Raw genomic sequence first — 13,364 nt, 5'->3', positions numbered from 1 at the left:
TGTGTGGCTCTGGCCTTCTTGATCACTGGGACAACGGGCATGACCCAATCCCTCCACTCAGCCTTGGAGAGAATTCCGGGTGCTTCCAAACTCTGCAGTTCAGCATCCACTTTAGGATGTAGCGCATAAGGCATTACCCGTGGTTTATGGAATCTTGGTGTTGCTGTTTCACATAGTTCAATTCTGGCCTTCATGCCTTTGAGTTTACCAATTCCCTTCTTGAACACCTCATTAGCATTAAGCAGCTGTGCCCGTCTCTGGTTAATGCTACTATTTGACAATAGACAATAGGTGCAGGACCAGGCCATTTGGCCCTTTGAGCCAGCACCGCCACTCACTGTGATCATGGCTGATCATCCGCAATCAGTACCCCGTTCCTGCCTTCTCCCCATATCCCTTGACTCTGCTATCTTTAAGAGCTCTTTCTAGCTCTATCTAATTTGGGCTGCCATTGCCTGTTGATGTCACATTGAGAGCTTTGATTGAGTGCCTGTTTAGTTGGATTTTTCTCAATCATTCATGTCTGAAAATTGCTGGCCTTACATTTTTCAATACATCAAGCTCTGACTGCTGTGATTGGCCTCATTACGTCACATTTGCTTTCAGTTTGCCTTTGGGAGACATTTATTCACCTGTTTAAGTCCTCAGCATCACTGAGGTCTTCCCTAATGGTATCTTAGAAAATAGTCTGTTTTAGTTGGCCTCTGAAAATTATGGAAAAGCTGACCCTGTATCCAGCTCCATTTTCAGTTTTACACCAGACACATCTGTTGGGATCCAGATGATTTTGTGATCTATTTCAGTTACACTATGCAGTTCCAAGCATGACATTTTACCTTTGTCAGACTCTGTGTTGTCTGATTCTGTTTTACATTCAGTAACTTTATCCATTTGCTTAGTTTTGTGTTTGAGATTTTTCGCTTGGTTGTGCTTTTTATCTGCCTTTTCTGTAGTTCTGTTGCATCATAGAACATAGAAATTTACAGCACATCACAGGCCCTTCAGCCCACAATGTTGTGCCGACCGTGTAACCTACTCTGGGTTTTCCTATCTAGGATTTCCCTAGCCCTCTATGTTTCTAAGCTCCATGTACCTATCTAAGAGACTCTTAAAAGACCCTATTGTATCCACTTTCACCACCGCCGCCAGAAGTGCATTCCATGCACCCATCACTCTCTGTGTGGAAAAACTTACCCCTGACATCCCCTCGGTACCTATTTCCAAGCACCGTAAAACTATGCCCCCCCCCCCCGTGTTAGCCATTTCAGCCCTGGGAAAAAGCCTCTGGCTATCCACACGATCAATGCCCCTCATCATCTTATAGACCTCTATCAGGTCACCTCTCATCCTCTGTTGCTTCAAGGAGAAAAGGCCAAGTTCACTCAACCAGCATCCTTTGCTGCAGTCTCTAATGATTTGCAGTTGTCAATGCCCATTCCAAGATTTGGTCTCTTTCAGATAATAGCCTCTTTTGAGTGCTTTGACTATGCATGCCACATTCAAGCACGTCCGTTAATGCATCAGAAAGTCCATCTCTAAAGTCACAGTTCTGGGAAATTTGTGCAGTTCTGCAATGTATTCAGAAAAGTTTTCATCCTTTGACTGGTTCCTTTTGTAAAATCTAAGTTTCTCAGCTATTACCAGTGGTTTAGGGCTCAAGTGATTTTGTAAAATTATTAACAGTTTCATCGAACACCTTGTTGGCTTTTCAGGGGTGACTAAGTTGTGTAAAAGACTGTATGTTCTTGGACTCAATAAGCTAAGAAGTGTAGTGACTTTCTTTTGCTCTTCCATGTTGTTCGCATTACTGTACAATATAGTTCAACACTCGATATATGACTTTGTCTTAGGCTTCATTGGCATGATCAAATTTGTCACCTTTCCCAACTGAAGCCATCATTACGTTATTTTCACTTTAAATTCAGCACATTTTTCACTATTACTCATGTGTACTTAGGCTTTCTTGTGCTGTTTAACTCTCGCTGTTTCATCTCATAACTGTGAATGCAGTTCCTGATGTCGCTGACATTCAGATTCATACTCATCACCAATTTGTTGTGTCTGTGCACAACTACATATCAACTAAATAAAAGCAAGCATGTGGATGATGGCTTTAACTGGTGTATTCACATTGCAGTGAGAGAGAGCATTACTTAGAAAACAGCACATGCACAGCAGATCAATATGTAGTGCATAGGTTGTGGAGGGTCATTGTCTTGAAAGAAATAGATCCATACATTACAGCCGACTCCCTGAAAATGTTCCAGTCTGTGCTTTTGAAGCAGTCCCGTATCTCTGAGTTGGCACCTTCTGGCCAGGTTCTGATCTCCCTGTGAACTGGTTTGACTTGTTTAACCAGTGCTCTGTACACAGGGATTAGCAAAATGTATATGTGGTCTGAGTATCTGAGGTGAGTGTGAGAGGGCAGTCTCATAGGCTCCACAAATGTTGGTATAAACAGTGTCTAATATATCTTTTCCTGTAGTTGCGAAATTGTTACACTGGTAGAACTTTGGCAAGATTGTTTTGGAGTTGGCGTTATTGAAGTTGCCAGCAACAATGAAGACACCATCAGGATGGGTGGGTTTGAGGTGCATTTGGCGCTCCTGCAGCACTATCACACGGGGGGGGGGATGTAAGCAGCAATAATAACAGTGGCAGGGAACTCCCTCAGTAAGTCAAAGGGCCTGTCTTCACCATTTAAATCTCTAACTGTGGTAAGCAGAGGGCCATTTCTACCGAGGTATTCATGCACCAGTTCTTATTGATATAGACACACAGTCCTCTTCCACTGGCCCTGCCAGAGGTCACAGCGTTTCTGTCCGCCCAAGAAGAGATTAGGCATTCTAGTTGGATGGCAGAGTCTGGAGCAGTGACCTGGGGCCATGATTCTGTCAGGACAAGTCAAGTCAAATTTATTGTCATTTAACTATATACATGCGTACAATGCATTTAACCATTTAATGTACACTGTATGGAAACAAAACAACGTTTCTCCGAACCAGGGTGTAAAGTACAGTAGTACACATACCACACAATTACTTATGAAGGTAAGGATAAAATCTACAGATGAACCACACATGAATAACAAATTAAAGTGCATTAATATTAAATATTGGACGGTACGGAACAGATTAACTAGTGACACTTTGAATATGTTGCAGCCGGGAGTTTAGAAGCCTAATGGTCTGGGGGAGGAAATTGTTCCTCATTCTAACAATTCTTGTTTATGTATCATAGTCTCCTGCTTAATGGTAGAAAGTCAAAGAGAATGGTGGATGGATGGTATCCTCAATAACACTTAAGGTCCTGTGTACGTAGCACTCCTGATAAATATGCCCGATGGATGGTAGGGAGACACCTGTGATCCTCTCAGTTGTTTTCACAATCCTTTGAAGGGATTCCCGGTCTGATGCTCAACTGTTCCCATGTCAGATGGAGATGCAACTCGTCAGGGCACCCTCAACAGTGCTCCTATAAAACACAGTTAAGATGGGGGAGGGTTTGGGAGCCTTGCTTGCCACAATCTTTTTAGGATGTGCAGGCAATACTGTGCCTTCTTGTTCAGGGAAGAAATATTAATACCAGATGAGGTCATCCGTGATGTGAACTCCCAGGAACTTGGTGCACTTAACTCTCTCTAGGGAGGAGCCATGTATACGCAGAGGGGAATGGCTTGTCTACACCTGTCCTGAAGTCCACAATGATTTCTGTGGTCCTTCTCCACGTTAAAGCATAGGCTGCTCTTCTCTTACCTGTCTACCAGTCACTCCACTTCCTGTCTATACTCCGTCCCATCATCGTTCTTGACAAGGCCAACCACAGTTGTGCCATCCGCAAACTCGGTGACATGGTTTGAGCTGGATCCCGCGATGCAGTCATGCCTCAGCAGTGTGAACAGCAGGGGGCTGAGCACACAGCCTTGGGGAGCGCCAGTGCACAGCGTCATGGGACGAGAGATGTTGCTGCCCACCCGGACTGAGCGTGGCCTTACTGTTAAGAATTACAGAGGGAGGTGTTGAGACCCAACAAGGACAGTTTCCCCACCCGTTTCTGGGGTATGACAAGTATGCAGAAGTCCCTCTTCCTGTGCTGGTTCAAACACAGACACAGGTATTGCAGCTTATTTGATCCAGATTGCGGTTGCACGTAGTGATGAAATATCACCACATTGTGCAACCACATCATCATATATTTTAGCAGAAAGAAAGTTGAATGCAAATTGGTTTGGAGGAAAGGTTTACATGTACTAGATGACACACGAGGTGGAGAATATTCCACAAATACTAATGTCGTTGGCTTCAAGATGCTGTGTTTAAGTTTTAGATTCATGCATTATCCATCTGATTATTCATGGATTTGAAGGGCTGAAGGTCTTTTTGCCATGCCTTGTAACTCTATAACAATGACATCTGGACAGTGCTGGATTAACCTAGTAGCAAAAGTAGCATATGCTACGGGCTGTGCATTTTCATGGGCCCCGCACTAAATGCTTGCAGGTCGAAGTCTGGTGAAATTAGCATCTCTCCGTATTCTCACGACGATCTGGCAACGCTGTTCTTTTCATGTCGGGGGAGCTGTATGGTATGTGTGTGCAGGCGCATGTCAGGTCCTTGCTGTGTCGTAGTGACCGTTGTGCTATCTCCCACGCTCCCAAGCCGCTGCAGCGTGCGCTGTTACGCCGCCGGAGGGTGTGCCGCCGCGGTGAGCCTGCGACGAGGGATGTGCGACTCAACAGTTTTATGTGACCCAGTTCATGATTCCTCTTTTTCTCCCCCCTGATTTTAGGTAGTCCAAACCATCTCAGGAACATAGAAGATCGGATTAGACTGTGAGTTTCAACCAGTATTTCCCAATTGAAATGAGTTTCATTAAGCAACTGAACAGGTAATTTTCAGAACACTGCTCCTAGTTGGTTGTTGAGTCCCTGTGATCCACACGCACTCACTCATAGCCACAGCAGTCACATAAATTTGTTATTGATCACTAGTCTTTGTTGATACCACTACTTGGCTTTTGTAACATAAACTATTTGTTTTTAAGTGCATATTTCATTATTTTTTCCATTGCAGATAGCAATGAGCAATAGAGCCAGAGATATTGGACGTCATTATGCTTCTTGAAGAGCAACACGTAAAGCAAAGGAAGAAAAAGAAAGAAGAGACCAGCTTGTGATACCAAAAACACGTAAGTTGACAGAATATTGTGATGTTCATGGAGATGGTGATGGTGCTATAACGGCTGAAGCTGGAAAGATAGGAAGAACTAGTACTATCATGCGGCAGAAGACATGATACAGCACCAGCCAGCATCCACTGAATGCGAAAGAACAAGTGCTCTAATGATATTGGTGAATGGTCAAACAATCTAGATGATTGTGATCGTGAATAGCCAAGGGAATTGATGAATGTCAACATGCTGAGAGTGACGTCTCTTCATTCATGCAATTGTATGACAATGAAAAGAAATCCCAGCACTGTCAGAAGTCTTATTTTATATATGTTCATAAACCTACAAACAAGCCACATGCAAGAAATTGGTTATGCTATTCAGAAAGCAAAGGAAGCCTATTCTGTTTCCCATACAAGGTTATGACTTCAGGGTGTTCATCAAAGTTTAGTGAAGAGGGGTTCAATGACTGGAAAAATGCAAGCAATCTGTTACATCGACATGAAGAAAGTTCCTCACATAGACAAGCTTTAATTTCACTGCCAATACACAAAAACAAAGCTAAACTTGTTGATTCCCACCTTGTGAAAGAAATGGAGACTGGATTCTTTCATCAGTTACAGTCGTTTACAGCTGAAGAGATTGTAAAAAAGGTCATCAAATCTTATTAAATCATATCCGGAAGATCTGGAAGAAAGTCTTGATGAAGAATTTGTGTAGTTTACTGAAATGTTGAAAACTGATCTTGCTTCTCATATTGGTGCCAAACAAGAGCTTGTAGAGTTGCAGTTGTACCGTTTGATAGCTGACAATTCTTTGGAGTCATGTTTTCCAAATGTAGAAAATGCCTTGCGCATCTATTTGTCACTCGTGGCTACCAACTGCAGTGGAGAACGCTCATTTTCAGAACTGAAAAGGATTAAAAATGAACTAAGGAGCACTATGGGTCAAAACAGATTTTACAATCTCACTCTAATGAGCATTGAGCATGAATTTCTGCGTGAAATAGACATTTCCAGTATCATCAACATATTTGCTCATGCTAAATCTAGAAAATGCAACTTTTAAATTGTAGTTTTGTTACTTTTGACATTTGAAATTCATACCTACATGTAAGTAACACTATTACTGAAATGTCAGATATTTGTCGTATTATCTGGCTGTATAGCAAATGAAAAAATTGTATTACTTTACTATGCAAGTAAATAATTTATGTGTTAATATTTATGTGCATTTTTAAAAATGTAGGGCCCCTTTATAGCATATGCTACAGGCCCTGCACTAGCTTAATCTGGCCCTGCATCTGGAAATGTCTAAGATGAAGAGGCAGAAGTACTAGAATATTGAGCAAATCAAAGGCTCTGGTGTTTGTTTAAGAAATTGGCGCTGAATAAAACAACAGCATGATTGAGGAGGTACGAGGAACCAAAAGACCTCATCCTATTTCTGTGTCTGATGTTCTAATGCAATTTGGCTTGGATGATAGGGTATCTCTCTGATAAACATACATAAAATCACAAAGACCGGGATAGAGCAGATGGATCGAAGCTGTTCTCTTTAGTTGAAGTGTCATTATCCATGGGAGAAAATATTGGCAACCTTATAGAAATGTTTACAATTATGAGAAGCTCACAGAAGATGGATGGCAACAGTCTCTTCCCCAGCATAGGGGAGTCCAAATCCAGGGAGCATAGGTAAAGGGTGAGAAGGAAAAGATTTAAAAGAGACCGGAAGGGAAACTTTTTCACACAGGGGGTTGCAAATATTTAGAATAAGCTGACAGATGAAGTGGTACATTAGTATCATTGAAGAAACACTTGGGTGGATACATGGAGCGTGGGGCTTGGAGACATATGGGCTGATCGTGAGAAACAGGGACTAGCTGAGTGGGCACTGTGGTCAGTAGGGACTAGTGGGGTCAAGGAGCCTTTATCACACTTTATGACTCTATTACTCCACCTGTTTTAGTCCTTGTTTCACTGGTCTTGTTACAGGTTATGTACTGTATGTTCAAAGGATTCAAGTTGCATTTATTACCAGAGTATGTAAAAATTATACAACCTCGAGATTTGTCTGTTTACAGGCAGCCACAAAGCAGGAAACCTGAAAGAACCCAATTTAAAAAAGGAAGACTGACACCCCATGCGCAGAGGAAGAGAGAAACACAAATCATGCAAACAATAGAAGCAAGCAACAGCATTCCAAACTGAATTGAGTCAAATGCTCGGAGCAGCCAGAGAGGCCCCAAAGCCTCGGTCTCATTCATATTAGCGGGGCAAATCACTGTGAAACTCACAGACACCTTGGTATTCTGTATTTGTTCTCTGTGGACATCTCTTCAATCATTATTTTTTCAAATGTTCTTTGTACTGTCCTGTAATCCTCTACAGATTTTGTACTCTGCTATATTTCACATAAGAAAATAATGATCATGACAAAATGACAACCAGTACACAGCACGCATAAAAAAAATTTGAAGAATTGGAGTGGACTGGAGCAAGAACTGGATGAATAATATTTGCGATTTCAATTGGTTTAACTGTCAAAAAGTAGGTCACCAGCTTACCTGTTTGCTGTTCTGCAGTAATTCAAGTCTTGCCGTGAACTAACTTTCACCGGGTGCTGTACCCATTTCACTCTATTGGATTCTGACAACTACGTGTGCATTATGCAAACTGATTAGTACTTGCTATCATCTATCTCTTGCCATCTGCTGATTCAGATATCCTCTTTTACCTCTGATTGTTGGCATCTCATTGTTCACAACTCAGTTTAATTTCCCTGGAGGAGCTCCTTTTAATACCTCTCTGCATAGAGGCATTATGAGATTTCAATGGCTATGGAACCTTTGTGAGGTTATTGAACAGATAGGCGGTGCACTCCAGGCGCGTATTGAGCGTGTGAGGAATATGATTCTCTTCTGTAATCTGATAAATTGTGAAACTTTCTAACCGGTGTTTACATATCGCAGTGAATGAAGAGCTTTTAATAATGATTTCCTCTTGCTGAAATAATTATATTGAAAGGTATTATTAAAGGTTAATTATTCACTTATAAGGATTGCCTGTCCCAGTGGAGGTTAGAAGTGGCAGACAAGTGAACCACACTGACATTTTACTGTCAGGTTGTTTTCCATTTCAGAATCAGAATCAGGTTTAATATCACTGGCAGATGTCATGAAGTTTGTTGTTTTGCAACAGCTGTGCATTGCAATACATAATTTTTAAAAACTATATATCAGAATTTGAAATATGTAGCCACTCCTAACGATATATAGCCACTATTGTGCCTTTTTTGTAATTGCATCAATATGTTGGGCCCAGGATCGATCTTCAGAGATGTTGACACCGCTGGTTCCTCGATGAGGACTAGTGTGTGATCCTTCAACTCCCCCTTCCTGAAGTCCACAGTCAATTCCTTGCTCTCACTAACATGGAGTGCAAAGTTGTTGTTGTGACGACCCTCAACCAGCTGATCTATCTCATTTCTGTGTGCCTCCTCATCACCATCCAAAATTCTATCAACCAATAGTTGTGCCATTAGCAAATTTATGGATGGCATTTGAGCTGTGCCTGGCCACAGGATTGTGGGAGTATTGACAGTAGAGCAGTGGGTAAGCACACATCCTTGAGGAGCACCAGTGTCGATTGTCGAGGAGGAGAATGTGGTGAACTACATATACCTGTCTGGACACCCCCCCCCCCCCCCCCGCTGACTGCTCCTGTGGCTCCTCCCACTGACCCCGGTATAAAGGTGAATGGAGGCACTGCTCCTCCCTCAGTCTCCAGGATGCTGTGTGGTGGTCTCGCTGCTGACGGTGCTTTCTTCCAGCTAATAAAAGCCTATCTCGACTCACGTCTCCGAGAGTTATTGATGGTGCATCAGAGATGTTATTTCTGCTCCACCCTCGTGAAAGATGATGTGATGTCAGCCTCCAAGACAGAGGTTACGGGATCACAGAATGCTGCAGGGATTCACACAGGTGTGATTTTATTCTCCCTTACAAAGCGTGCATAAAAGGCATTGAGCTCATCCGTGAATGGAGCATCACAATCATTCATGATGTTAGGTGTCACTTCTATGAAGTAATGGCTGGCAAACACTGCCAGAGCTGACACACATCCGATTCCATCTCTAACTTCATTTGGAATTGTTTTCTCAACCTTAGAATAGTTATACCTGGACTTCCTGTGTAGTTCTCGATCACGAGTCTTGAATGCCACAGCAGAATATGAATCTCCTGGTTTATTTACAGCTTTTGGTTTAGGTATGTCCGGTATGTTCTCAAAGGCGCACCCTCATCCACAGAGATTCTGATGAAATTGGTGACAACTGTGGCATATTCATTCAGATTCAAAGATGAATCCTTGAATATTGTCCAGTCCAATAACTCAAAGCCGTCCTGTAAGTGCTCTGTCACCTCCCTTGACCCTTCCTTCTTGATCCTCACCACTGGTGCTGCGGTCTTTAGTCTCTGTCAAAACACCAGGAGTAGAAGTTGATGCACCATCAATAACTCTCGGAGATGTGAGGCAAGAGGTAGGCTTTTATTATCTGGAAGAGAGCAGTCAGCATCAAGAGACCACCACACAGCATCCTGGAGACTGAGGGAGGAGTAGTGCCTCCAATCGTCTTTATACAGGGGTCTGTGGGAGGAGCCACAGGAGCAGTCAGCGGGGGTGGGGGCGTGTCCAGACAGGTATATGTAGTTCACCACAGAAGTACAGCCTGGTGATCCGACTTTCCAAAGTGTGGACGTGGGATGGTATGGTAAGTGTTCTTGATGCTGGTGTAACAGGATCAGGATCAGGATCAGAATCAGGTTTATTATCACCAGCAGGTGACATGAAATTTATTAACTTAGCAGCTGTAGTTCAAACCAATACATAATCTAGCAGAGAAAAAAAAGTAAAATGCTAATAATGATAATAAATAAACAAATAAATGAATTGCATATATTGAATAGATTAAAAATGTGCAAAAACAGAAATACCGTATATTAAAAGAAAGTGAGGAAGTGTCCAAAGATTCAGTGTCCAATTAGGAATCGGATGGCAGAGGGGAAGAAGCTGTTCCTGAATCACTGAGTGTGTGCCTTCAGGCTTCTGTACCTCCTACCTGATGGTAACAGTGAGAAAAGGGCATGTCCTGGGTTCTGGAGGTCCTTAATAATGGACACTGCCTTTCTGAGACACCGCTCTCTGAAGATGTCCTGGGTACTTTGTAGGCTAATACCCAAGATGGAACTGACTAGATTTACAACCCTCTGCAGTTTCTTTTGGTCCTGTACATAGCCCCTCCATACCAGACAGTGATGCAGCCTGTCAGAATGCTCTCCACGGTAAAACTATAGAAGTTTTTAAAAATTAATTTTTAATGAGTCTTTACAATGCAACAAAACAAAGAAAAACAATAAAAGAGGTTTATACAGTGCAAAGCAAACATATCTAAAGTACAATTCATAATAATTAAGAAAAACACCCATTGTAGAAGATGTTTTTGAGTGTATTTATTGACATGCCATATCGCTTCAAACTCCTAATAAAGTATAGCTGCTGTCTTGCCTTCTTTATAACTGCATCAATATACTGGGACCAGGTTAGATCCTCAGGGATCTTGACACCCAGGAACTTGAAACTGCTCACTCTCTCCACTTCTGATCCCTCTATGAGGATTGGTATGTGTTCCTTCGTCTTACCCCTCCTGAAGTCCACAATCAGCTCTTTCGTCTCACTGACATTGAGTGCCAGGTTGTTGCTGCGACACCACTCCACTAGTTGGCGTATCAGTGGTCAAGAGTGTTGGCTCCTCTGGTTCCACAGGTGATACGTTGGTTGTAGTTGTTCAGAGACTTCTTCAAGCTGGCCTGGTTGAAATCCCCCGCAATGGCCTCAGGGTGCAGAGTGTTGTGACTGGTGAATACAGTGCCCAGCACCTCCATTACTTGCCTGATATTAGTCTGAGGTGGAATGCCAGAAAACTCCCTTGGCAGATAAAATGAATGACATTTAACGCTAGGTGTTCCAGGTCAGGTGAGCCAGACTGAGACAGAACATCATATCTGTGCACCACGATGAGCTGATCATGAAGCATTCTCCTCCTCCCTTACCTTTAAACTGATCTGTCTTTATAGTGACTGGTGAAGCCTTTAGACTACATCACTGCAACCAAAGTGGCGGGTGTTAGCCATGAAGCCAAGTCCACAGCAGTCCCTGACATCCCTCTCATATTGCAATCTTGCTCTGTGGTCTTCAGTTTTATTTTGCCGAGACTGTACATTCACCAGCCGGATAGTTGGGAGTGGGGTTCTAAGGCCTCTGCGTTTCAATCGTACATGTAGATCAGCGCACCTTGTTCACTTCCATTTTCTTAAAAGGGAACTGCACTCGCAACCTGAGTCTGCTGCTTGGGGTCTGCTGATTTTGAAGATCAATTATTTTTTTAAACGTCTTAAAATTATATTGCTTTCTGAGGTACTCAGGGCAGTGACTGTGGATTTTGGAGCTGCATGCAAATTGTGGCCACTTATCAGCACCATTTTGATTTCCTCATTTATTGGATTTACCTGTTCACAATTCTGCATAAAACCAAGTGTTACAGAACAGATACATCATGCAAATTACTGACTGATTGAATGTTGACTGAATGTTGGCTTCCAATGCCCTCCCTCTGCAATTCCCTACAAAAGCCCGAGATGTAGATGTTAATTCTTTCCAAAGCTGCATCACTTTAAGCATGGACTTTGTAGATACACAATAGCAGTTACCTGCTTCAAAAACTATTTACTCCTATTTCTCACACGCTGAAATCAGCATTGTGGGGAATGTCAGTGGATTACTGGAGGTGAATCTTCAAATTTTTACTTAGTGCCTTTTAGTGATGCGTCTGACGTGCCAGACCCGGTAAAAGGAGTTGCAGGCAATTCCTCGGAGAGATGAATTGATTGGATATGCTTAACGGACTTTGGTGGTTCATAGAAGGCCCCAGTTGAGAAATGAGAAAGAAACAGGTGAATGTTGGTGATGGTGCAAATGTGGGAGGAAAATGTAGGAGAAAAGATCTTTTAGTTTCTAGATATTTGTATAGAAATGTGTATCAAGTGGAAGATTTTAGTGCAGTGTTAAAGATGATTTCCTTGTGTCAACTAAAGGTAAGAGTTTTCAATAGCTGGTTATTGTGTGACTTCTATATAACATCCAAATGTCCATTATTATGCAGGTGCATTGACATTGAGGTGTAGAACAACCTCCTTGCCTGCTTGTTCCAAATGTCCACACAAAACCTATCCAGTGTACTGTATACTTTACATTCCAGATGTAGATCCCATTGAACATCTGGACTAATTTCATCTAATACTGCAGTCATTTCCAGCTGCAGGTCATTCTGGGAATTGCCAAGCTTGATCACAGGCTAGTTTGTCATGTAGAATTGTTTTGAGATCTGGATATTAAGATATTCCTCTCTATAGTGTACAAATCTTGAAGATCATTCCTTAACATTCATATAAGTTTCTGTGTGTAGGAGGCCTTTACCTTCATCTAGATCCAAGCAATGTTTTCTTGCTGTATGGAAATTATGGAAAAGCTCTTATTTTTGTTGTCTTTGGTCTCAGTGAGCTAAATTTTCTATTTGTCAAACAATATCCAAATGGTTTTGCTGTACCTTCATGTGCAATCGATGTTCTTTTTAACATCTGTATTTTCAGGGGTTAACCTTAGTTCAGGAACAGATTACACGCAGGCAAATGGGATTAAAGTTGGCCCTGACAAAATGGTCGGTAGGGTCCTTTCCTGTGCTGCTTTTCTGTGTTCATGCTATTTATATCTGTTTGGGCAGTTCAGTGCAAATGAAACTGTGAATTACAGTGTGGGTGAATGATGAATATTTTCTGTGTAACAGCTTCTGAGTCTTACTTCCTCTCTGCTTATTATTGCTTTCTTCATCAGGAAGAAATAAAGGAGAAAGTTTTCAGCAAAATAGCATTCTCTTGCGTATCTGCTCCTACAGAGATCTTGAAATGAATCTTATGAAACTGTAACTCTTTCTGACTATGGCCTTCCATAATATCCTTCCTTCATTAAATCTGTCGAGTGGGCCCACTATCTTCTTCCTTCCTTCGGGTTGATGAATGGATGTGTGCTGTCCTTCTGTGGCTTGTCACTCACATGAATTACATGTCAATTTCTCTGGATGAG

General features: G+C 42.1%; 1 long non-coding RNA gene across 2 annotated transcripts in view; it reads left to right on the top strand.

Moving 5' to 3' along the window:
* Nucleotides 1–13,364, top strand: part of LOC140725565 (uncharacterized) — a 53,909-nt gene that overhangs the window by 21,070 nt on the left and 19,475 nt on the right. The window contains exons 4-5 of one of the 2 annotated variants that reach the window (XR_012098375.1): nucleotides 4,789–4,887; nucleotides 5,073–5,187. This is a non-coding gene — a long non-coding RNA (uncharacterized lncRNA). Of the gene's footprint in view, nucleotides 1–4,788; nucleotides 4,888–5,072; nucleotides 5,337–13,364 lie in introns of those variants that run through there. The other variant, XR_012098374.1, reaches the window with a different exon arrangement.

Source organism: Hemitrygon akajei, chromosome 3 (assembly GCF_048418815.1).
Source record: "Hemitrygon akajei chromosome 3, sHemAka1.3, whole genome shotgun sequence".
Taxonomy (NCBI): domain Eukaryota; kingdom Metazoa; phylum Chordata; class Chondrichthyes; order Myliobatiformes; family Dasyatidae; genus Hemitrygon; species Hemitrygon akajei.
The sequence above is the reverse complement of the archived record's forward strand: the minus strand, read 5'-3'. Positions and strand labels throughout refer to the sequence as shown.